At 45.8% G+C, this 25,710-nt stretch overlaps 1 long non-coding RNA gene across 3 annotated transcripts in view; it reads right to left on the reverse strand.

Annotated features, from left to right (window-relative positions):
* LOC149462064 (uncharacterized) overlaps nt 1-25,710 on the reverse strand; it is a 443,072-nt gene that overhangs the window by 82,899 nt on the left and 334,463 nt on the right. For all 3 annotated transcript variants that reach the window (XR_016312738.1, XR_016312736.1, XR_016312737.1), the window contains one exon: nt 21,810-22,017. This is a non-coding gene — a long non-coding RNA (uncharacterized LOC149462064). The remainder of the gene's footprint in view (nt 1-21,809; nt 22,018-25,710) is intronic.

Below are 25,710 nucleotides of genomic sequence, written 5' to 3' on the forward strand. Positions count from 1 at the left end.
CTGCCTGTTATCAGGGGCAGAGAGTGGAAGAGATGGAGTCCTTCATCTGTTTACTCACTACCTCCAGCAGAGGGCGCTGTAGCCGGGTACACACTACAAGCTTTGTTTTCATTCAACCCAGTGGACTTATTTTTGTAAAGAGTAGCGTGGATTGTCAGCTCCTGGGGCAAGGCGACTTTTGGGGGACAAGCTTCACACTATGTGACTTACCGCACGACAATCACGGCAAAACTGAAACGTTTTCAGGGCTCATGTACACTGCAGCTGCTACACTGACGTTCAGGAACTGTGGAGCAGATTTTTCAGCAGCCCCTGAACTCTCCTTTATGTCTTCCTGTGTCCATGTACACACAGGCGTTTACAGACGTTTACAGGCAGATCAGTTTAGTCGGCTTTTTTATAACGCCCCAAAATTGCATTCAGGAGTAGATTTTACCGTCATTTCAAACGCCAAACGCTTATGAACGCTGTTAACCGCCTTTACAAGTGTTTGCGTTTAGACACTTTTTTTGACAGATCCATATCCAGATGCTGTCCAGAGCCGAATGCAAAGCATTTTCCATGTATTCCAATGGACCCGGTACACCAGCGCAGTCAGTTCCAGGTTTCGCGTGAAGGAAACAATGGTAAAACGTGCCGCATTATGATGGGATCCATAGTGACTACAACCAGAATAGACAGGTCATCTCCACACATACTGCTCTCTCTGCTTCTGCTCTCTCTATTCCTCTCAAAATGTCTGAAATAGTTCATGATTTACTATTTTTCAGGGCATTCTGGGTATTTGGGAGGTCTCCTGATGCTATTGTTTAAAAACGCGTCTAAAAGCAAACACGCATAAACGCGGTATGCAAACGCGGCTAAACTGACATTTTATAACCTATGTTTTCTAGCAGTCAGTTTCCAGAGGTCAGAAGAGTTTTCCAAACACCCCGTGTACATGAGCCCTAATAATAAATAATGGCGCCTGAACCTGCGTTTTGCGATCACAGCGATTCTGCCGCAATCCCAAAATGCCCAAATGTGAAAGGAGCAGCCCTGGTTCACACATATGCCATTCTGGATGCATTTTCAAACTCACAGATTGACATGACAGGCTAGATATTATGTGCTCCTATTGAGGAGGTTCACACAGATGCCACCCACACGCATTGTGCTTTGAGTGCCATTATGGAAAGGGTTCTGTGCGAGTTTGTTGCGGTGCGTTCCAGAATCACAAGTGATAGAGCAGAGCCTCAAGAGAACATAAGTGTTCACATAGGATTGCTACTGAAAGGTGTTTTTGCATTAAAGTCTATGGGAGGTGTTTTCACATTGAAGTCTATGGGAGGGGATTTCGCATTAAAGTCTATGGGAGGCGTTTTCGCATTGAAAAAAAAAATTCCATCATTTAGGGAAATAACGATAAAAGACTAAAAAAAAAAAGCAAGACAGAAATGAAAATATTTGTTCGGCAGGAAATCTTTATATTCAGCGATAAGGCTCCAATCACAGAGTTCTCATAGGAATAAAGACCTTTATTTTAAGCCGTGGGACTGTAAGGTTGAAATATCAATCAAAATAACTCACTTAAATTAAAAAAAAAAAGAAAAAAAACCTCTTCTCCTGGTATATGAGATCTATATACTGAGGCTGCATTCACATAACTGCGGCCCCTTTAGGAAAAATCGTCAGTTGTGTTTGTCTGAGTACCAGGAGATTTGAAAAAAAAAAAAAAACAGTCACATAGAGTTCTTAAAGGGGCCACGTCCTTGTTTTTGAATTAAACCTGCAGGTGGCTGAATTTAAAAAGGACGTGGCCCCTTTAAGAAAACTTTGAAGAAAAAAAAAAAAAAGGCTCTCCAGCACCGTGATGTCATCGCCTGACCCCTCCCCCTTCCCCCCCCCCCCTTTCTCCCCCCTAAGCCAGCTCTGCCAGAGTCCCTTCAGTCGCTCCTTGTACCCGGTACAGAGCAGACGTGATTGTTCCTTCTCCTGAGTTTGGCTTGCAGTCTCATCGGTTCGGATTTGATCCGATTGGCTGCACTGCCTCTCTCACACAGGTTGAAGCGGGTTTCATTATTTTCCGTAATGAGACAATTAAAGATTAAAACGTTTATTTCTCAGAAAACCACCAAAGAGAAATCGAGGGAAGGAAAGCCCCCTATGGAAGGAGGGATCACTGAGCAGTCTGCAGATCCCACCACCAAGAGGCCCACCACCATGAAGAGGACTCGGGCTTTTCTGCGCGGCTGCTTCAGATCCGTTGCTGGATGTTTACGCGCCGGCAGTAAAGTCAATGGGCGCCACCACAAGGCAGAACACCAAAATGGTATGTATTGTGGATCTAGAGAGAGACGAGGGAACTCACCTCCTCTCACTGGACCCTTTTTTCCCCCTTTTTCCCGGCTGACATTCCCATATGGACACATGTACAGGGATCCCCATAGACACTGAGGAGAGCTGACATTCCAGCAGGGATGGGGAATTCATATGGCCGGGCATGTCCGGACACGTCCCGGGGGTGGGGCAGGTAGTTTCCTCTCCCCTTCAGCGCTGCTGCGGGGCTCACCTGTCAGGTGGAAGCATTGGAGGGGCAGCGCAGCCGCTTCCACACAGTGCCGCCCCCCCCGCCCCGTGTGACCCTCCCCTCGCCCACTATCTCCCTCATCTGCGGGCCCCGGGGCCAGCTCACCGCCCTCAGCAGGAGAGGAAGGAAGAGAGCGCCCGTCCCCGTCTGGTCCTGACCAGGAAGTGATGGTGTGATGTCACTTCCTGGTTACCGGTCAGAGATCCCCGCCCACTGAGGGCGGGACATATGGAATCCGATCCGATGTGCATTGCAGTCCATCCAGTGTAGTACAGGGGAGACATCCGGGGTCTATTACACCTGATGTCTCCATAAAGAGAACCTGTCACCAAAATACATCACAGACGGGACATTGTTCCCTATGTCATGAAAACAAATTGAGAAAAAAAAAAATATATTTTTTTTTTAATTGAAAAAATTAAAATTCCACCCAATCACATAACCCCCCCTCCCCCCCAGACATATACACACGTACAAATGTAAAGGCACACGCTGGGGCGCCTACACATGAAAACGTCGGTTGCAATACACGTTACATATCGCCGCACACGCCAGAATGAGCGCAATAATTCTAGCAGCAGACCCCCTCCATACACTATACTGATCACCTAGAAGGGGCTGTAACAGTCCGACATTTTCTGTAGTTGACGCTTTTACAGCCCCTTCTAGGTGATCAGTATAGTGTATGGAGGGGGTCTGCTGCTAGAATTATTGCGCTCATTCTGGCGTGTGCGGCGATATGTAACGTGTATCGCAACCGACGTTTTCATGTGTAGGCGCCCCAGCGTGTGCTTTTACGTTTGTACGTGTGTATATGTCTGGGGGGGAGGGGGGGGGGATTGGATGATATGTACTTGGGTGTACCTTTCATTTTTTACAACTAAAAAAATTAGCAATTTTTTTTTTAATTTTGCCAGCAGCAGGTGTAGGGAGATAGGAATTCATCATCCCTGGGCCATAGACACTGATGACGGCTGACATTCCCATATGTATCCATGTACAGGGAACGCCATAGACACTGATGACGGCTGACATTCCCATATGTATCCATGTACAGGGATGGCCATAGACACTGATGACGGCTGACATTCCCATATGTATCCATGTACAGGGAACGCCATAGACACTGATGACGGCTGACATTCCCATATGCACACATGTATAGGGATGGTCATAGACACTGATGACGGCTGACATTCCCATATGCACACATGTATAGGGATGGTCATAGACACTGATGACGGCTAACATTCCCATATGCACACATGTATAGGGATGGTGCTAAATTCAATTCTTTTTTATTGCAGATGTAAACAATATTTACTGCAAACACAGCTCACCCGGCAGGCTTGCCACAGTGAGCGAGAAGAGATATGATATCGACATGGAGACTCCGTCAGCATGTGCCGAGCACGTAAAGGCTCAGATAGCATGTGACATTCACGTGGAGGCTCCGACAGAATGTGCCGAGCACGTGGAGGCTCCGACAGAATGTGCCCAGCACGTGGAGGCTCCGACAGCATGTGCCCAGCACGTGGAGGCTCCGACAGCATGTGCCCAGCACGTGGCGGCTCCGACAGCATGTGCCCAGCACGTGGAGGCTCCGACAGCATGTGCCCAGCACGTGGAGGCTCCGACAGCATGTGCCCAGCACGTGGAGGCTCCGACAGCATGTGCCCAGCACGTGGAGGCTCCGACAGCATGTGCCCAGCACGTGGAGGCTCCGACAGAATGTGCCCAGCACGTGGAGGCTCCGACAGAATGTGCCCAGCACGTGGAGGCTCCGACAGAATGTGCCCAGCACGTGGAGGCTCCGACAGAATGTGCCCAGCACGTGGAGGCTCCGACAGAATGTGCCCAGCACGTGGAGGCTCCGACAGAATGTGCCCAGCACGTGGAGGCTCCGACAGCATGTGCCGAGCACGTGGAGGCTCCGACAGAATGTGCCCAGCACGTGGAGGCTCCGACAGAATGTGCCCAGCACGTGGAGGCTCCGACAGAATGTGCCCAGCACGTGGAGGCTCCGACAGCATGTGCCGAGCACGTGGAGGCTCCGACAGAATGTGCCGAGCACGTGGAGGCTCCGACAGAATGTGCCGAGCACGTGGAGGCTCCGACAGAATGTGCCGAGCACGTGGAGGCTCCGACAGAATGTGCCGAGCACGTGGAGGCTCCGACAGAATGTGCCGAGCACGTGGAGGCTCCGACAGAATGTGCCGAGCACGTGGAGGCTCCGACAGAATGTGCCGAGCACGTGGAGGCTCCGACAGAATGTGCCCAGCACGTGGAGGCTCCGACAGCATGTGCCCAGCACGTGGAGGCTCCGTCAGCATGTGCCCAGCACGTGGAGGCTCCGTCAGCATGTGCCCAGCACGTGAAGGCTCCGTCAGCATGTGCCCAGCACGTGGAGGCTCCGACAGCATGTGCCCAGCACGTGGAGGCTCCGACAGCATGTGCTCAGCACGTGGAGGCTCCGACAGCATGTGCCCAGCACGTGGAGGCTCCGACAGCATGTGCCCAGCACGTGGAGGCTCCGACAGCATGTGCCCAGCACGTGGAGGCTCCGACAGCATGTGCCCAGCACGTGGAGGCTCCGACAGCATGTGCCCAGCACGTGGAGGCTCCGACAGCATGTGACATTCACGTGGAGGCTCCGTCAGCATGTGACATTCACGTGGAGGCTCCGTCAGCATGTGACATTCACGTGGAGACTCCGACAGAATACGACTTTAATGACAAGACCCTACCAAAATGCCAGGGGAACATCTCCTCCAGTGAAGATGGGGGCAAGGATACAAGAAAGGATAGACATATACTGGTGGTAGGGGACTCCATTCTTAGAGGTACAGAGAAAGCAATCTGTCACAAAGACCGTCATTGCCGAACAGTCTGTAGTTTACCAGGCGCTCGGGTTCAGGACATTGCAGATCGTATGGACAGATTGCTGAAAGGGGCTGGGGAGGACCCAGCTGTCATCATACATGTCGGTACCAACGACAAAGTCAGAGGAAGATGGAACGCCCTACAAAAAGATTTCAGAGACTTGGGAGCTATATTGAAGAAAAGAACCTCCAAGGCAGTATTTTCAGAAATACTGCCTGTACCTCGAGCCACACCAGTGAGGCAGAATGAGATCAGAGAGCTTAACAAGTGGCTGAAGAACTGGTGCAGAGAGGAGGGGTTTGAGTTCATGGAGAACTGGGCAGACTTTTTGTTCAGTTACCAGCTCTACAGCAGGGACGGACTGCACTTAAATGGCCAGGGTGCGACTGTTCTGGGAGTTAAGATGGCCAAGAAGTTGGAAGAAATTTTACACTAGGAGGTGAAGAAGAGGAGGACCTTCATCATCAGAAAGTCCCCTATGTCATCGCTCTATTGAAGGATTGTCATCAGCACCTGCCTCCAAGAAAGCAATTACACCAGCTCTCTTCACCCACAAGAGAGCTACAATATTTTTTTATCCAGGTGTGTGTTGGACCGGCTATAAGGGGAGGTTGGAGGCCGGAAGATAAATGGTTGGAGGCAGCACATTGGCTAAATGGTTAGCACATCCGCTTGGCAGGCTCCGACAGCATGGGCCGAGCGCGTGGAGGCTCCGACAGCATGGGCCGAGCGCGTGGAGGCTCTGTAAGCATGGGCCGAGCGTGTGGAGGCTCTGTAAGCATGGGCAGAGAGCGTGGAGGCTCCGAAGGCATGGGCAGAGAACGTGGAGGCTCCGACGGCATGGGCAGAGCACGTGGAGGCTCCGACGGCATGGGCAGAGCACGTGGAGGCTCCGACGGCATGTGCCGAGCACGTGGAGGCTCCGACGGCTTGTGCCGAGCCCGTGGAGGCTCCGACGGCTTGTGCCGAGCCCGTGGAGGCTCCGACGGCTTGTGCCGAGCCCGTGGAGGCTCCGACGGCTTGTGCCGAGCCCGTGGAGGCTCCGACGGCTTGTGCCGAGCCCGTGGAGGCTCCGACGGCTTGTGCCGAGCGCGTGGAGGCTCCGACGGCTTGTGCCGAGCCCGTGGAGGCTCCGACGGCTTGTGCCGAGCCCGTGGAGGCTCCGACGGCTTGTGCCGAGCCCGTGGAGGCTCCGACGGCTTGTGCCGAGCCCGTGGAGGCTCCGACGGCTTGTGCCGAGCCCGTGGAGGCTCCGACGGCTTGTGCCGAGCGCGTGGAGGCTCCGACGGCTTGTGCCGAGCCCGTGGAGGCTCCGACGGCTTGTGCCGAGCCCGTGGAGGCTCCGACGGCTTGTGCCGAGCGCGTGGAGGCTCCGACGGCTTGTGCCGAGCGCGTGGAGGCTCCGACGGCTTGTGCCGAGCCCGTGGAGGCTCCGACGGCTTGTGCCGAGCCCGTGGAGGCTCCGACGGCTTGTGCCGAGCCCGTGGAGGCTCCGACGGCTTGTGCCGAGCCCGTGGAGGCTCCGACGGCTTGTGCCGAGCCCGTGAGCCCGTGGAGGCTCCGTCAGCATGTGACATTCACGTGGAGACTCCGTCAGCATGTGACATTCACGTGGAGGCTCCGTCATCGCTCTATTGAAGGATTGTCATCAGCACCTGCCTCCAAGAAAGCAATTACACCAGCTCTCTTCACCCACAAGAGAGCTACAATATTTTTTTTCCAGGTGTGTGTTGGACCGGCTATAAGGGGAGGTTGGAGGCCGGTATTCTTTTTTAAAGGCGTGTGTTGGACTGGCTATAAGGGGAGGTTGGAGGCCAGTATTTTTTTTTCACTCATGTTTTAGACGTCTATAGATGGTAGTTTCGTATATGATTGCAAATATATGCAACCAAAACCTCTGTTTTTGATTTAATTTTTGTTTAACTAGTTTACATTCTGAATGTATTTCTTGCTCTGTATGTCACAATTTGGAAATGACATTAGAGTGGAGTTAGGGACCGCACTGTACAGAGGAGCCTTGACGTGGCAGTGCGGCTTCACATATATTTGCAAATGTATCCAACAAACTGAACACAAATTGCTGAAACATTTTAGGCTTTTTCCAATTTTGCTGGCTGGCTGGTAAGTATGCTGGAGGACTCTGTGTATTGTAACGTTCTGTGAATTGCCCTGCCTATGCGCACCTTACATGAAGCATCCAATCACACTTTTGTGTTGCGGTAAGATGCATTCCTGCAACATAGGTCGACACGTGGTCCATGCATTAGCGTGTTGTAGTGCCATCCATTGTCAATAGGAACCGAACGCACATCTGACAAACATGCATTGCAGCGCACTACACTGCACATCTAGTCAGAAGAAACGATGCGTGTCCGATATTTGGTCTATTCTGGCGTGTGTCGGCAGCCCGTTCAATGGAACACAATAAATTGATCAGAGGAGGGGCAACTTCAGGCAACAGAAAAACTTTAATGCACAACTTGGGCAGCACAGTGGCTAATGGTTAGCACTTCCGCCTGGCAATACTTGGGTCGTTGGTTCGAATCCCAACCATGGCACCACCTGCCTGGAGTTTGCATGTTCTCCCTGTGCCTGTGTGGGTTTCCTCTGGGTACTCCGGTTTCCTCCCACACTCCAAAGACATGCTGATAGGTGAATTGGCTCCTCTCTAAATTGTCCTAGTTTCATCCCTGGCCATGTGGGATCTCCTGCATGGTGGGGGTTGGAGAAAGACCTGGCAACCTACCCTGTAAAGTAACTGCTAAGAGAGTTCATGGAAAAAGTCGCTTATGAGTGACGGTCCATTTAATCGCCAAGGGTCGGATACAACTGGATAGATGGATAGATAGATAGATAGATAGATAGATAGATAGATAGATAGATAGATAGACAGACAGTGTATGTATGAATGTGAGTTAGGGACCTTAGACTGTACGCCCCTTGAGGGTTAGGGACTGATGTGAATGTACAATATATATGTAAAGTGCTGTGTAAATTGACGGCGATATATAAGTACCTGAAATAAATAATAAATAAAATAAACTTCAATCTCAATAAACATGAGCTATTTTTGATCCTTCTGCTGCTATCCTTAGCAAATACACGGCTCAAAAAATAAAGGAACACTTTGAGAACACATCAGATCTCAATGGGGAAAAATCTCATGTTGGATCTCTATACTGACATGGACGGGGTAATGTGTTAGGAATGTAAGGACGCCCCATCATTTCATGAAAATTATCAACCAACAGAGGACTGAATTCAAAGACACCCCGAAAATCAAAGTGAAAAAAAAAATGCAGCAGACGAGTCCATTTTGCTAAAATTGTATTGCAGCAACTCAGAATGGTCCTCAGTAGTTTGTATGGCCCCCACGTGACTGTATGTATGTCTGACAACGTCAGGGCATGCTTCTAATTAGACGACGGATGGTGTCCTGGGGGATCTCCTCCCAGATCTGGATCAGGTCACCACTGAGCTCCTGGACAGTCTGAGGTGCAACGTGGCAGCGTCAGATGGACTGAAACATGATATCTCAGAGGATGCTGGAATATCTTTTTAACCACTTGCCAACCGAGCTATAGCCGAATAACGGATAGAGCGCGGTTGTCCAGTTCTGGGAGGGCGTCATATGATACAAAACTAGTGAAAAACAGTCAGAAAAGATGAGTAGGGAAAAAAATGTCAGTGGCCTCCACCTGTAAAACCATTCCTGTGTTGGGGGTTGTCTCATTGTTGCCCATCTAATGCAACTGTTGTTCATTTCATTAATACCAAAGCAGCTGAAACTGATTTACAACCCCCTCTGCTACTTAACTGACCAGATAAATATCCCAGAAGTTTAATTGACTTGACACTATAATCTGATTAAAAAGCATTCCTTTCATTTTTTTGAGCAGTATATTTAGGAACGGAGGTCACATTTACATGTTTTAAACGTATTCTTTTTTATTAACAATTCCTCAGTTACTTCCTGGTTTCTAGAATAGGCAAATAAACTCATACATCCCAGGAGTATTCAGGAGTGGAGCAGGGGCTTTCTCAGCAAAGCACACCCTCATGCCTGAGCTAAGGGCAGATGGATTCCAGGAAGTAAATGCTACATCAGTCATTGCCCTTACTCAAGGTGGCCACAGCCAGAAATGCTAGACAAGAGTTTTTCAAAGTGATTTCTCAGTAAAATAAAGCATGGCAACATGGATGGATGGGGGAGTTTTCTTTGATTATTACAAATGAATAAATTATCATTTTGGCTTTGTGGTGCTCAGATACAGTGTAATTCCAAGTCTGTGGTGACTGGCATTTCTATCATTCCGTGTGTCCCGTACTCCTTTCATTTGTGTACCACCACCATATCCTGTACAGTTAAAGGGTCAGTCCACCCAAAAGTGATATTTTAGTTACCAGTGGAGTCTACGGGGCTTAGTCACCCTCTGGCCTCTTCTGTCTCTCATAGTATCATCTGTTCCCACTAATTCTGCTGCATGGACCATCCATGGAACTCTGTTCCATGAATTAACCAGCTGCAAAGCAGAGAGTAAAAACAGCCAAATGGACTAGTAAAAGCAGCCCATACTACACACAGTACACACCGCTAACCCTTTGATTGCCCCTAGATGTTACCCCTTCCCAGTCAGTGTCATTTATACAGTGACAGTGTATAGTATTAACACTGATCACTGTATCAGTGTCACTGGAGATGTCAGTGTCAGTTGTGACAAAGTGTCAGATTGCTCGGCGCACTATCACAGCCTCACTCATCATCGCCATTAATAGTATAAACATAAATAAATGTAAAAGATAAATAAAATTCCAGTATTTATTATTTATCCCATTGTTTGTAGACGCTACAACTTTCACGCAAACCAATTAATACACATTTACTAATTTGCTTTTTTTTTTTTACCTAAAACATGTAACAGAATATATGTTCGCCTAAATATATGAAGAATTTTTTTAAAAATTTTTTATTGGATATGTTTTATAACAAAAAGTAAAAAATATAGTTTTTTTTGGTTTCAAAATATTCATTTATATAATAAATACCTAGTGGTGTTCATATATCACCAAAAGAAAGCTCTATTTTTGTGGGGGAAAAAATTTAATTTTGCTATTACCAGATAAAGCGAAGTGACGGATAGCAAAAAAAATGCCCAATGTACCCCATAGTCATTCACATGGATGGGGGGGGGGGGGGGGTTGGCAGGATCTGGGGGTCTCCTCCCTTTACTAGCCAGCCCGGCCACATGCTCGGATAAGGTTTTTTTTTTTTTCTTGGCATGGGGTTACCCTCAAAATCGATACCAGAACTAGAGAGCCTGGTATGGATTGGGGGGGAACCCCACGCTTTCAGCTGATGAGTCATCGGTTGTTAAGGACGTGGCAGCCAGCTACCTGGCCCCCTCCTTACCCTCTTCCCGTCCGCCCAATCTACATAGATGGCAGACGGGAAGCAGCGACGATTCGGGATAATGTTCCTGTACGTTAGGCTGCATCGATGGCTCGTGTGCGGCTCACAGAGCGTTAACCACGAAACCTGCTGATCGGTGTGTCGCCCGGACACAGTGGATCACATTACCGCTGTGTTAGGGCGATCACGTGGTGTAACACATGTGACTGCTGTGACCAATCGCTTCTCTCTGCTCTCAGTGAAAACGATCCTGCAGTGTGTGAGTTTACACTGAATGTCAGGCTGCTTGTACCCTCACACACTGCACTGCCAGCCTCCCCAGTGCCCCAGTTTAGTTCCCCTGTGTCCCTGATCACTGCCCCACAATATCAATAATACATCATTCAGGAGGCCTTGTCACCTGTCCCAGTGCAAACAAAACACCCCCATACACCATACCAATGTCCTGATCACAGCCATACCCCATACCAGCATCCTGATCACAGCCACACCCCATACCAGCGTCCTGATCACAGCCACACCCCATACCAGCGTCCTAATCACAGCCACACCCCATACCAGCGTCCTGATCACAGCCACACCCCATACCAGCGTCCTGATCACAGCCACACCCCATACCGGCGTCCTGATCACAGCCACACCCCATACCAGCGTCCTGATCACAGCCACACCCCATACCGGCATCCTGATCACAGCCACACCCCATACCAGCATCCTGATCACAGCCACACCCCATACCAGCATCCTGATCACAGCCACACCCCATACCAGCATCCTGATCACAGCCACAGCCCATACCAGCATCCTGCTCACAGCCACACCCAATACCGGCATCCTGATCACAGCCACACCCCATACCGGCGTCCTGATCACAGCCACACCCCATACCGGCATCCTGATCACAGCCACACCCCATACCAGCATCCTGATCACAGCCACACCCCATACCAGCATCCTGATCACAGCCACACCCCATACCTGCATCCTGATCACAGCCACACCCAATACCGGCATCCTGATCACAGCCACACCCCATACCAGCGTCCTGATCACAGCCACACCCCATACCGGCATCCTGATCACAGCCACACCCCATACCAGAATCCTGATCACAGCCACACCCCATACCAGCATCCTGATCACAGCCACAGCCCATACCAGCATCCTGCTCACAGCCACACCCAATACCAGCATCCTGATCACAGCCACACCCCATACCAGCATCCTGATCACAGCCACACCCCATACCAGCATCCTGATCACAGCCACACCCCATACCAGCATCCTGATCACAGCCACACCCCATACCAGCATCCTGATCACAGCCACACCCCATACCAGCATCCTGATCACAGCCATATGACATTATGCATATATTTAAATATATATCCCATAGTTTATAGACTCAATAGCTTCACAAAGACTAAATAATATAAACTGTTTTGGGTTATTTTTATCCCAAAAATGTAGCAGAATACATTTTGGCCTAAATGTATGAAGAAACATGATCTTTTTGCAAAATTATGTAACAAAAACTAAGCAAAAAATGTTTTTTTCTTCAAAATTGTCAGTATTTTTTCGTTTATATAGCAAATAATAAAAAACCCCGTGGTGATCAAATACCACCAAAAGAAAGTTCTATCTGTCACAAGAAAAAGATAAAGATGTAATATGGGTATAGTGTTGCATGACTGAGTAATTGTCACTCAAAGTGTGATAGTGCTGAAAGCTTAAAATTGTCCTAGACTGGAAGGGGGTGCAAGTGTCTGGAGCTGAAGTGGACCAGGTATTGTTAAAGACGCCAGTGGCAACCAGCGCCATAAATCTGCATCTGAACCATATTTGGAAATTGGAAATTTGCCATTGGAAATTGGCAGTGAAAATGACCAGGAAATTCACACCAGGCATGTGTGAACCTAGCCATAGGAAAATTATGCTGCCGCAAAGCCCCTGTGAGGGTGAGGCATTAGGCGACCGCCTAATCAGCCGCTTCTTGAGTTTTGGGAAATCTCTGCCCTTTCGCAATTTCAAATGTGCATTGAGCTTGAGAAAGGGGCGGGAATGCCAGAAACGGTCATTCCTATGGCTTTTAATATACATACATCCATACGACATAGGGAATAACTTTTTAGAGAAAAAGCATAGAGAGGGTGTGATCCTAGCCTTGTATAGATGGACAAAGGGGGAGGTGTTCTGTAGTTCTAAAAATCCACAATGTGCCGCGCTTCACTTCAAAAATAATGTGTATCCAATCATTAACATAACTAATGCATATCCAAATATATAAATTAATATAAATATATGCAACTGTGTATCCAGTTACTATTAGTTATATATCAAAATAAATGAAAAAGTGAATAAACCAATGATGATTTTCAACAACAGTGTCCATATGATTGTTATAAGCAGTCAAAAGAAAAATCCAAATACGAGTTCCTTCAAACGTGCAAACTTTGCTTTATCGTATAATATCCCGTGCTTCTTAAAAAGTATTTGGTGCGAATAATTTGCATAAACGTGCTCCATCCAGCGTCATGACATCAAAGTCCCTCACGATGCTCGATGGTACCATACTGACACCAGCTGCCAATTTTTAGGATTTTCACCTGGGAAAACGTTCTGGAGGACACATTTTGTGCACAAAGCAGTTTTAACATAGAGTAAATGTGAGTGCATTACTTTTATTAATAAAAATGATTTTTAAAGGGTAATACACTATGATTTGACCTATTCCTCTATAACCATTGTGGAAGGGGAGTTTATCATTTGAGTGGAGAAGGACCCCAAACAGCAGGATACCGTCCCATCCACACTTTGGTCCATTTCAAGGAACACAAGCGCTATATGACCTTACTTAACGGTTTGTTCATATATTTGAGGTGAGAGCACAACCGGTGGGGGGGCACGTTTATGCAAGTTATTCGCACCAAATACTTTTTAAGAAGCACGGGATATTATACGATAAAGCAAAGTTTGCACGTTTGAAGGAACTCATATTTGGATTTTTCTTTTGACTGCTTATAACAATCATATGGACACTGTTGTTGAAAATCATCATTGGTTTATTCACTCTTTCATTTATTTTGATATATAACTAATAGTAACTGGATGCACAATTACATATATTTATATTCATTTATATATTTGGATATGCATTAGAAATATTAGTGATTGGATACACATATTATTGTTGAAGTGAAGCGCGGAACATTGTGGTTTTTGTTTTTTTACACACTAGTATGAGCATGTGTTAGGTGCAGGCGATTCACAATCAGCACTTGGTAAGATTTATTACTCACATAGCAGCTCACAAGCCTACACGTGTTTGTTCTGTAGCCCTGAAACACTTCTTGTCCTAGGGTGACAATGCTGCTCTCCATAGTGTGACAGTGCGGTGATCTGTCATGTTGTTAAAAGGATATTATGCTACCCAGGATTCTCAACAAGGCAGGTTAAGGGGCTCCAGGGAGTTTGTGTAAAGCAGAGGAAACTGGCTTTTCAGTTTCTTCATTGTTTCATAAAGGTCCATTTTGGGACCTGGAGCCTAGAAATTTCAAAGTGATCTTAGTGGGAAGAAATCTGCAATCCTGGGACTAGATTTTAGAAATAGCCAGAACACTGATTATGCAGGTGGGTTCTGGGCTTTTTGTAGAGATAGAACCAGGGTTCTGGGCTCTATCCTCCTGAGGAATCCAGGTATGTGCAAGGGAGAATCCAGAGGAGTGCATATGTGCATTGGAAAGGACAGAGTCCAGAGCCTGAGGATCAGGGCAGCAAGGGGCTGCCAGCTGTGTGGACAGTGTTGGCGAGGAAGTGGTCTATGGGGGACTGACGAGGGTCTATAGTGGAAGGCCTGAGCAGAACTGCTGTACATAAGCCAGGAGGCTGAAGAACTATTGTGTTACAAGTGCAAGCCAGGAGGCTGGATTGGTTGTTTTCTGTTGATGTGGCAAACATACATTGTATGGACTTTTTTTTTTCTTTAATAAAAATTGGGCCAAAAAACTCTAAAACAACAATTTCTGGTGTGGATTCTACTTGATGGTGAGCGCTACCCTGAGCTAAAAAACCCCCAAACATTACAATAGATATAGTACATTGAGTGTTGTCACCCTAGGACAGGAAGTGAACATGATTACCAGCTTAACATAAAAACTAGATAATCCTAATAAAAATAAAACAATGGCAGCCACCAAATCTAAAGATTGGTAAACTGGAAAAGATTTTGTTCTCGGGTTCAGATACGCTTCAACTTCTGTGGAAACATAACAAAAAAGGAGCAGAGAAATCGCTCAGGGACTGTTATAAATGGGCAAAACTTTTGGAAATTACGTGTTCATAAAAAGCAAATAAGAATAACTGTACAAAGTAAATACATAAACGATGTCTATCAACACCTAGACTGTCCATCTTCCATAGTCACAGGAAGCATTCACTGGATGCATCTGTCTTTACAGACATCCAGCCAATCCAACCGCCAACGCTAGGAAGTGTGATGCTCATTAAATTTGCATTGGCTCAGCTGAACAAGTCGTCTCACCATCTACACTTACTACTGTACCTCCCCAGAGAACGATGTACACGGCGTGACCCAAATCAGAGCCCAGAGTACCTTTACCTTTACACGTGCTCCCAATATCGGAACGGACACCTTCTTGTAAGCACCGTGCATGGCCCCTTAAGACATTAACCCCTTGCCTACCGAGCACTTATACCCCCCTATTTACCAGGCCAATTTTCAGCTTTCAGTGCTGTCGCACTTTGATTGACAATTGCGCGGTCATGCAAGATTGTACCCATATGAAATTTTTATCATTTTTTTCTCAAAAATAGAGCTTTCTTTTGGTGGTATTTAATCACCGCTGGGTACTTTACTTTTTGTGCTATAAGCAAAAAAAGTGCAAAAAATTTTGAAAAAAAAAAAAAAGTTTCTTTCTTTCTATTATAAAAATTTTCAAACAGGTAATTTTTCTCCTTCACTGATGTGCGTTGATGAGGCAGCACCGATGGGCACTGATAGGCAGCACTGATGGGCACTGATGGGCAGCACTGAAGGGCACTGATAGGCGGCACTGATAGGCAGCACTGAGGTGGCACGGATAGGCGGCACTGATAGGCAGCACTAATGAGGTGTCACGGATAGGTGGCACTGATATGCGGCACTGATTGGTGGCACTGATAGGCGACACTGATAATGGGTACTGATAGACAGCACTGATAGGTGGCACTGACTGACATCACTGCTGGGCACTGACTGGCGGCACTGCTGGGCACTGACTGACACAACCGCTGGGCACTGACTGGCAGCACTGCTGGGCTGCACTGATGGGCACTGGTGGGTGGCACTGGTGGGTACTGGTGGGTGGCACAGGTGGGTGGCACTACTGGGCACAGGTAGGTGGCACTTCTGGGCACAGGTGGTGACACTGCTGGGTGGCACAGGTAGGCGCACTGTTGGGCACAGGTGGGTGCATTGCTGGGCACAGGTGGGCGCACTGCTGGGCGGAACTTGTGTGTGGCACTGCTGAGCACCGATTATCAGGGCACTGATGATCAGTGACCCCGATGATCGGTGCCGATCCCCGCTCTGACAAATGCCAGTTTTCGGCAGTACTTTCCTCACGATCTGACAGCGTGAGGAAAGTGCAGCCGAGAACCGGCATTTGCATTTCCCGCTGATCAGCGTGTCATTGGACACAGCTGATCACGTGGTAAAAGGCCGCTGTGATTGGCCTTTTACCACGTCACGTGATCAGCTGTGTCCGTAGAACACAGCGATCACGGAGATCGCCGGGGGCGCGCAGGAGAGCGTGTTCTGGGTGGACATCATATGACGTCCACCCAGAACTGGCCGGCCGCAGTGCAGCCGTCATTCGGCTATCTGCGGTCGGCAAGTAGTTAAAGGCCCGCTTTAGGGAAAAATATTGTATTTTGGAAAATGTAAGGTCAGTGACTGTAGAGATAGTATTCTCGGTACACAATAACCGACTAAAAAGTGTTTCCAGTGTTGGGCCTTAAAAAATTAACTCCTGAAGGAATTAAAAACATAAATACAGATCCATCCTTGCATGTCTAAATGCCTGTATTTGGTTCCTTAATTTCCAGCTTCTCTGCTCCTCCCCGACGAATGCCCAATTAGCGGGCGTCACTAACATTGATCTCAGACACAGCATAGCTGCCACAATCCCCTGTTCACGAAGTGTGACTGGCAAAGGGGGCTTGTCAGCTACAGTGGCCCTATCCTCAGCCTCCCCCGATTCCTAAGTGTAACAGTAAAACCCCAAATTCAAACAAACCGACTAATTACACTTCCCAGGAGACTGTGCAATATTTGATGTGTTCAGTGCTTGCTGTTAAGTGGCAACATTCAATGAAAGCTGCATACGGAGTCCCCACTTTAATCGCATACATTGCACAGAAATGACAAATTCCAGTAGGTGGCAGAGAAAGGTCTCCGCCTAAGTAACTGATCATAGTTTAAAGTGGACCCAAATAACAAGCAGACAATCAGCACATTAAACAGATATAGAGCAAGAACACGATGAAGTCAAACTACTAAGATTTTAATACGAACCTTCAGTCCCAGTTACAGGGGTTGGACAAAATTATGGAAACACTAGGTAAAAGAACAAAATCATTAGCTCCTATAGTGTTGGACTGCCTTTAGCATCCAAGATGGTCTGAATTCTCCTGGGAATTGACAAATATAAGTCTTGGGTGGTGGATAATGGAATCTGATACTACTCTTCATACAAAAATTGTTCCAGTTCTCGCAGAGATGCAAGAGGCGGAAAACAAGCCCAAATCTCGTTGACCATAATGGCTCTATGATATGGAGGTCTGGCGACTGTGGCGCCCAGGAAAGGTGTGAAACCTTGTCTGCATCCTCGTCAAACCATGATTTGACAACGCCAGCTGTGTGAATTCAGAGCATTGTCAGCTTGGTAAATGGCGCGGTCTTCGGGAAACAATGTCTGCACCATGGGGTGCACATAGTCTGCCAAAATTTGTACATAGTCACTGGCAGTGACTCTATCTTTCAAGGTGACAATGGGACCTGCAGAATACCAAGATATGGCTGCCCAGACATTGTTTTCCCACAAACTGTATATGCCGCCATAACCTTTGATATTGTACCTCGTGACACGGCAAATAAATTGGCAACTTCAGTCACAGAGGCACCAGCTAAATGGCACCAACAATTTGCCCTCTTTGAAGCTCAGTAAGCTCTGACATGACTCCATATTACTAGCTGCGCACGCAGTAAATGACAGACGTGAGGCTTTCCACCTGTTAGCTAGGTGTCTCATCACACAGCGGAAGCAAAAGAATGTTACGTCACTTCCGCTTTCAACGCAAACCATGTCGTTACTTTCACACCTGCAAATCATGTAGTGTTTCCATATTTTTATCCAACTCCTGTACTTCTTTCTTTTTTTTTTCAGGCAAACACACCCCATGCTTCTGCCTTCCTCGCTTAGGCAAGAATGACATCCTCCCCACCCCACCTGAAGCCCCCTAGGATACCAACATCATGTATCCCAGGTGGCTTTGGGGCTATGTACAATACGCTGCGCATGTGCAGTGGAGTGTAAAGTGAGGTGCAGCTCTAATAACTAAACTATATGTAAATCCCAATGTGAATAAGTGGAGATCAGTAAATAAATGGGTGAACAATACTATAATACCCAGTGACTATATTAACAGCATAAGTGACATCAACCCCAAACTAAACATCTACACCACCTCTCCTAAATGGGTGAAATCAACATAAAAAAATCTATAAATACAATAATTAAATACACATACATATAATGAATGCCGTGGTACTGGATATGAGCCTATTACACAACACCAGTAAATACATATCATGTGGTGACATAAACGCATGTATGCATTACATTTCCAAAACCAACTGATGTGAAAGAAATGGCAGTGATCCCACTAAGGGATAAGAAACAAAGTGAATCAGTGAAAACACTCCTTGTGGTAAACGTACAAAAAGGGAAGAGGAATCAGATTATAAACGCATGTATACCTACATGCTCAAGGATAACTGGTGAATAAGAACAATAGCAGTGATCCCACTAAGGGACAAACAAAGTGAATCCGTGAAAACACAAATTGTGGTACTTGTGAAAAAAGAAAGAAGTCAGGCTCACCGCCTGTAAATCACTAACAATCACTAAATGTACACAATTGTGACCCCCCTACTGGGGATAAGTGAACAGAAAACATAGGCTATAGTGCCTATAAATAATGAAGGGATTTGTAACCCCAAATGGGGGGTTCTGAATAAGCAGAGAAATAAGTGACGGCAAACAGTGCCTCACACTCTCCGTGTATCCACAAACATAAATAAACATGGATAATCCAGCAATCAACATGAACAGAAAAAAACAAAACACAAAATTATTAACGTGTCCTAAAAGGTGAAATAAATGTCCAATCTACAGAAGGTGTCCAGAACCATGCAAATGGTGGAGGTGTTCTGTAGTCCTGTGATCACCATAAATCTGCAACAGGATACTATAAATCCCACTCTAGGTGCAATGGCCCCTCACCTCCATGCGGTGACCCTGCAGGGTTAAAACACCTTATGATAATCAAACACCACCGGTCTGGAACCCGGACTCTCTCCAACGGATGTCAGGTACAACGCTGTGTCAGTTCCCTCTCTGGTGGGCAAGGTCCTGCATGCAGCCTCCTCTCAGTGGTCCTAGAAGTGATGGCTCAGTTGTGATGAGATAGCGATAACTTCAATCTTAGTTGGATACCAGTCAGTGACTCAATCGATAAGACATCTTGTAGATCTTGTGAAGTTTATTCAGTTGTGTTCAAAATATTAGCAGTCAGACATCACTAACCGGATCAATCACTGTTTTTGGTAGAAATGATATTTCTACATGGTTTTTGGTAGAAATGATATTTCTACATGGCAAATAATTTCCTAGCAGGTGTAGTAGAGTAATAGAAATCCAACAGACCTAACAGTCATGACATGCATGCTGCTGATTCTGTGTCATTGAATCACTCATTGAAAGGGGCATGTTCAAAATAATAGCCGTGTGGTGTTCTATTAGTGAGGTCATTCATTCTTTGAAAAACAGGTGGCAATTATTGCCCTTATTTAAGGAAGGAAGGCAGCAAAGTTGGACATGCTGGTTACAGTGCATTTCTCTCTGAAATTCTGAGGAAAATGGGTCGTTCCAGACATTGTTCAGAAGAACAGAGTACCTTGATTAAAAAGTTGATTGGAGAGGGGAAAACATATAAAGAAGTGCAGAAAATGATCGGCTGCTCAGCTTAAATGATCGCAAATGCTTTAAAATGGCAACCAAAACCTGAAAGACGTGGAAGAAAGCGAATAACTAGCATTCGAATGGATAGAAGAATAGCCAAAATGGCAAGGAATCAGCCAACAATCAGCTCCAGGAAGATGAAAGAAGGTGTGACGTTCCCTGTGAGGACAGTTACAATTAGAAGACGCCTATGTGAAGCCAAGCTATCTGCAAGAAGCCCCCGCAAAGTCCCACTGTTGGAAAAAAGACATGTGCTGAAGAGGTTACATTTGGGGTTACAAATCCCTTCATTATTTATAGGTTTTCTGTTCACTTATCCCCAGTAGGGGGGTCACAATTGTGTACATTTAGTGATTGTTAGTGATTTACAGGCGGTGAGCCTGACTTCTTTCTTTTTTCACAAGTACCACAATTTGTGGTTTCACGGATTCACTTTCTTTGTCCCTTAGTGGGATCACTGCTATTGTTCTTATTCACCAGTTATCCTTGAGCATGTAGGTATACATGCGTTTATAATCTGATTCCTCTTCCCTTTTTCATACGTTTACCACAAGGAGTGGTTTCACTGATTCACTTTGTTTGTTATCCCTTAGTGGGATCACTGCCATTTCTTTCACATCAGTTGGTTTTGGGAATGTAATGCATACATGCGTTTATGTCACCACATGATATGTATTTACTGGTGTTGTGTAATAGGCGCATATCCAGTACCACGGCATTCATTATATGTATGTGTATTTAATTATTGTATTTATAGATTTTTTTATGTTGATTTCACCCATTTAGGAGAGGCGGTGTAGATGTTTAGTTTGGGGTTGATGTCACTTATGCTGTTAATATAGTCACTGGGTATTATAGTATTGTTCACTCATTTATTTACTGTTCATCACTTATTCACATTGGGATTTACATATAGTTTAGTTATTAGAGCTGCACCTCACTTTACACTTTGGAATGACCATTTCTGGTATATGGTTAGGTACTAGCAGCTTTAGCCACAGGTTCACCTAAGCCCAGGAGGACTACGAATATTGTCTATGCTCAGTGGAGTGTCATCGGGAGCTGCTTGCTAGGACTTGGAAGAGAAAGCTGGCTCCAATGATGGCGGCACAAGGCCCTGTGGGTTCCGCTTTCAGCAGATTACTGCAGGGCAATGCTGCAGTTGATGGCTGGGTATGTTATTTAAGTTCACCCCAGCACACAAGGTAGGAGGGGGTTTACAGTAAAATTAAACCTGGGGGGGTTAAGTTCCACTTTAACCTGTTGTCACCCAAATAACACATATTTGCAGCCGCAAGGGCAGGCTTTAACACCCACACATGTGCGTTGTTGGGCAGCCAATGTTTCTGTGCTGAGAACAAGCTCACTGCAAGCTCCCAGCACAGACACTGGGCTGTCAAAGACAGCTCTCGGCCCTCACTAATAATCCATAGCCAGTGGAACGACTCCTGATCATGTGACCACTATGACAGCCAAACACAGTAGTCACATGATCGAAAATCTTCCCGCCCCCCAGGCACTCAGAACTTTGTACAAGGACACCGGAGTAGGCGGAAAAGGGTTAAAGGGACTTCAGATGAGACATTTTTGTGGTCATTTAGCTCGTGAGATAAACAATATAAAGCCAAAGACACAACAAACTGACCTTTTCTGCTAGCCAGCCCATGTGCCGAATTTCATGACTTCCAGAGATTCCGTTTTTTCTCAGCTGAGTTTGGACTTCGGCCATCACCTTGGGAAGAAGTTCCGTCACCGCCCCGTGAATTGCGTTGAACCAGGTCTGGGCCGCCGCAGGATCTTTTGCTCGCAGCACCGCAGTATGCTTGGCATCAGGTGAATGCAGTTCTAGATGTCTGCAATACAGAACACATGCGTTTACAGCGGGAAATCCCAGGATCTTCTTATAATCCCCTGTTCATAGCTCTGGATTTTTAGGATATTTTGCCACACACAGTTGAATAAAAATTGTACATCTTTGGACTAATCTCCAGACAGATATAACAGACACAAACCAATGGAACTCTGTATTCATTAACCCCTTCTTCCCAGCCTTTTAAGAGATAGTAAAACCGAAGCATCGTTACCTGCTTGCTCAGCTTCCGCACCATGTGATCACTGTGATTGGATGATTAGATAATTGGAAGCCCATCCTACCAGCTTCCAATTGTCAGTGACGGTACTGTCAGAGTGCTGGGGGCATGCTGCCAACACAAAACAGGTATGCGTATACGTGGAGGCACAGAATACGGCCAATCTATGTGCTGCCACATATATACATACATCCGACAGGAAGGGCTTAATAAATTTTGAAATGTGTGTTTTAATGCCACTAGTGGAAGTGCCTGAAATTGATTTGGTTTCAGCCTCTTACTATGCAGCAGCACTGGAAGAAGAAGGGGCAGAACCGAGAGCCAATCAGGTGTGCTGCATGCACATGTACCAACATAGAACATACTGATAGGAGAAGAGATCAGAGAGATGACCTAATCAGTCTGCTGTTGTTGTTTCACCATCCAATCAGACGGTTGGGGGTGAACAGAGGACACCACTGTATTTCCTATCTGTAAGTAGTCTTGTCTGCTTGGCTGTGCTGTCTGGCAGAGCTGTGTAAATCCCAGCAATGGATGAACAGATATAAAAATCTTCTGACAGGCAAAACATTTCTCATATATGTATTTAGAGTACAGCTTTCTAGGACTGTGAGTGTACTCCATGCACCTAGAGATGACAGTATCCACCCTAACTGCTTTAAGGAACAACATGTACTGTATATAACAAAATAAATCACATATAATAACCATTACAGTCTGCCTAAGGTGGCAACAAACAGGCCCCAGAAATAAAAACTGGGCACCTCATCTGTGGGAATACAAAGAAACCAATGAGATGTAGATATGAGTGCGTTTTGTATGATTGTGCGCTCTTCTTTCTTCCTATTATGTAAGTACCGGTCGGGTTTTAATAAAGAACATTTTTTTATGGCAGAACATTATTGCAGATCCCTTTGGCTTTTCTTTGGAGAGACACTGCATACTGAATTTGTGAGGAAGGTTTGTTTTCTGCCCGGTATATTGTGTCTCCTGGAGGTTGGACGTTCATATGGATATAGCCAGTGTTGCTGAAAGGGATATACCTCTATATATAATATATCTCTAAAACACTGTTCAACAGGTAAAAAGTTTTGGGCATAAAATTAGCTAATCTTACATAATTTCGGGGTGCTGAAAACGAAAATGACCCTAAAAAATGTTGATTGGCTCTAGTTTCCATGATATATTCACCCATCTAATGACGTAAGCCATTCAAAATTATGATGCAACTTCAGCTGCATATTGCGCAATTGATACTGGTGACCAATAGAAAATTGCATGTATACTGAGATGATGCAATATTAGCCTTTAATTGCATCACTTCACTGCATAAAAGCTGCAGTATCTGTAGCTGATTGTAGTTCGACAGCGTCTTTACATTTAGTTTTATGCTTATATAGGCTACTCAGTAATGCCTCGAACTTGTGTGAATAAAGCAGATCATTTATGCTATATCTGCGGTGAAATAACTTTTATCTCACAAAAAAGGAGGATAACAGGAATGATTAAGAAAGCCTACAACTTGTATTTTGGCTGCAAGATAGGAGACCAGGACAAGAGCTGGGCACCACATATATGCTGCAATTCTTGTGGGACGGCACTGGAGCAATGGTTGAATGGAAAAAAGGCATCTATGACTTTCGCTGTGCCAATGATTTGGAGAGAGCCAACAGATCATGTTAGTAATTGTTACTTTTGTATGGTGCCTCCAACAAAAGGGCTAAATAAGAAGAAAAAGTTATCTGTGCACTATCCAAATATTCCATCGGCAATACGTCCAGTTCCTCATGGAGAGGGGCTACCAATTCCTAAAGCACCAGAATCCTTCGTGGTTGAGTCAAGTGAGGAAGAACCTGAAGCGTGTAGTCATCAACCGTCAACCTCACATGACCCAGACTTTCTTCCATCCACACCCACTGAACCACACCTCATTACACAAGTGGAATTGAGCGATCTTATCAGAGACCTGGATCTTCCGAAGAACAAGGCAGAGCTTTTGGGGTCAAGACTACAACAGTGGAATCTCCTAGCAAGTGATGTTCGTACGTCTTTCTACCGTCATCGTCAGAAAGATCTGATCCCATTCTTCGTCCAGGAAGGTGATATTGCTGTATGTAACAATGTTCATGGTTTAATCTCAGCCATCGGCGTATGCTATGATCCCGATGAGTGGAGGCTGTTCATTGATGCTTCAAAGGCGAGTCTTAAAGCTGTTTTGCTCCATAATGGCAATCAGCTGCCGTCAGTTCCAGTTGCTTACGCAGTTTCAATGAAAGAAACGTATGAAAACTTGAAAGAGCTTTTAAGGTGCATCAACTATGATGAACATCAATGGTCGATTTGTGGTGACCTGAAGGTGATTGCTATCCTACTTGGACTTCAAGGTGGATATACTAAGTACTGCTGCTTCCTCTGTGAGTGGGACAGTCGTGCGAGAGAAATGCACTATGCCAAAAGAGACTGGCCATTACTCCAGTCATTGCAGCCTGGAGAAAAAAATGTTAACTATCCAGCACTTGTAGACAGCAATAAGATCTTATTACCTCGATTACACATCAAGTTGGGATTAATGAAAAACTTTGTTAAGGCAATGGACAAGAATAAAGCAGGTTTCAAGTACCCGATTAGCAAATTTCCAGCACTTAGTGCTGCAAAAATAAATGAAGGAGTCTTTGTTGGGCCACAGATTCGTAAACTTATTCATGATGATGAGTTTCTTTCTCTGTTGCGTGGAAAGGAAAAGGCTGCCTGGACAGCATTTGTATCAGTGACATCAAATTTTCTTGGAAAAAATAAAACACCAGACTACAAGAAAGTGGTAGAAAAACTCATCCAGACTTACAGAAATCTGGGTTGCAACATGTCTCTAAAAATTCATTTTCTACATTCGCATCTGGATTTTTTCCCACCAAACTGTGGAGCAGTGAGTGATGAACACGGAGAGCGCTTCCATCAAGACATTGCAGCTATGGAAAGAAGATATCAAGGTAAATGGAGCCCATCAATGCTTGCTGACTATTGTTGGACAGTTGTAAGAGATAGCCCTTTCCTCGAATACAAGAGAAAAGCCAAGAGAAGCAAAACCGACACAAACTGAAGACAAAACTAGTGAGAATCCTAAGTATTAAAATGATTCAACTTAGCTTATGGCTATAATTTTTCTTGGTAATCCTATGCAAGATATTATGCCATTTAGGCTTTGTTATGTAGTCAATATAACTTGCTTTATATTTGTGGAAAGACATCTATCTATATAATTATTGTGCATTATGTAGTCATTACGCCTATAGTAGAAAACTTTCCGTTTACAGAAAAACTAGAGCCAATTGACAAATTTCATTGTTATATTTGAACTCAGAATGTGAAATTCATTAAGAAATGGATCCTTTTGTTTCCAAAACTGGAAAAAAATAAAAATTTGTTGAACAGTGAAATCTGAGTAACGGATCATTCCAG

This window comes from Staurois parvus, unplaced genomic scaffold (genome assembly GCF_062004578.1).
Source record: "Staurois parvus isolate SC_StPar_1 unplaced genomic scaffold, SC_StPar_1.0 ptg000187l, whole genome shotgun sequence".
NCBI lineage: Eukaryota > Metazoa > Chordata > Amphibia > Anura > Ranidae > Staurois > Staurois parvus.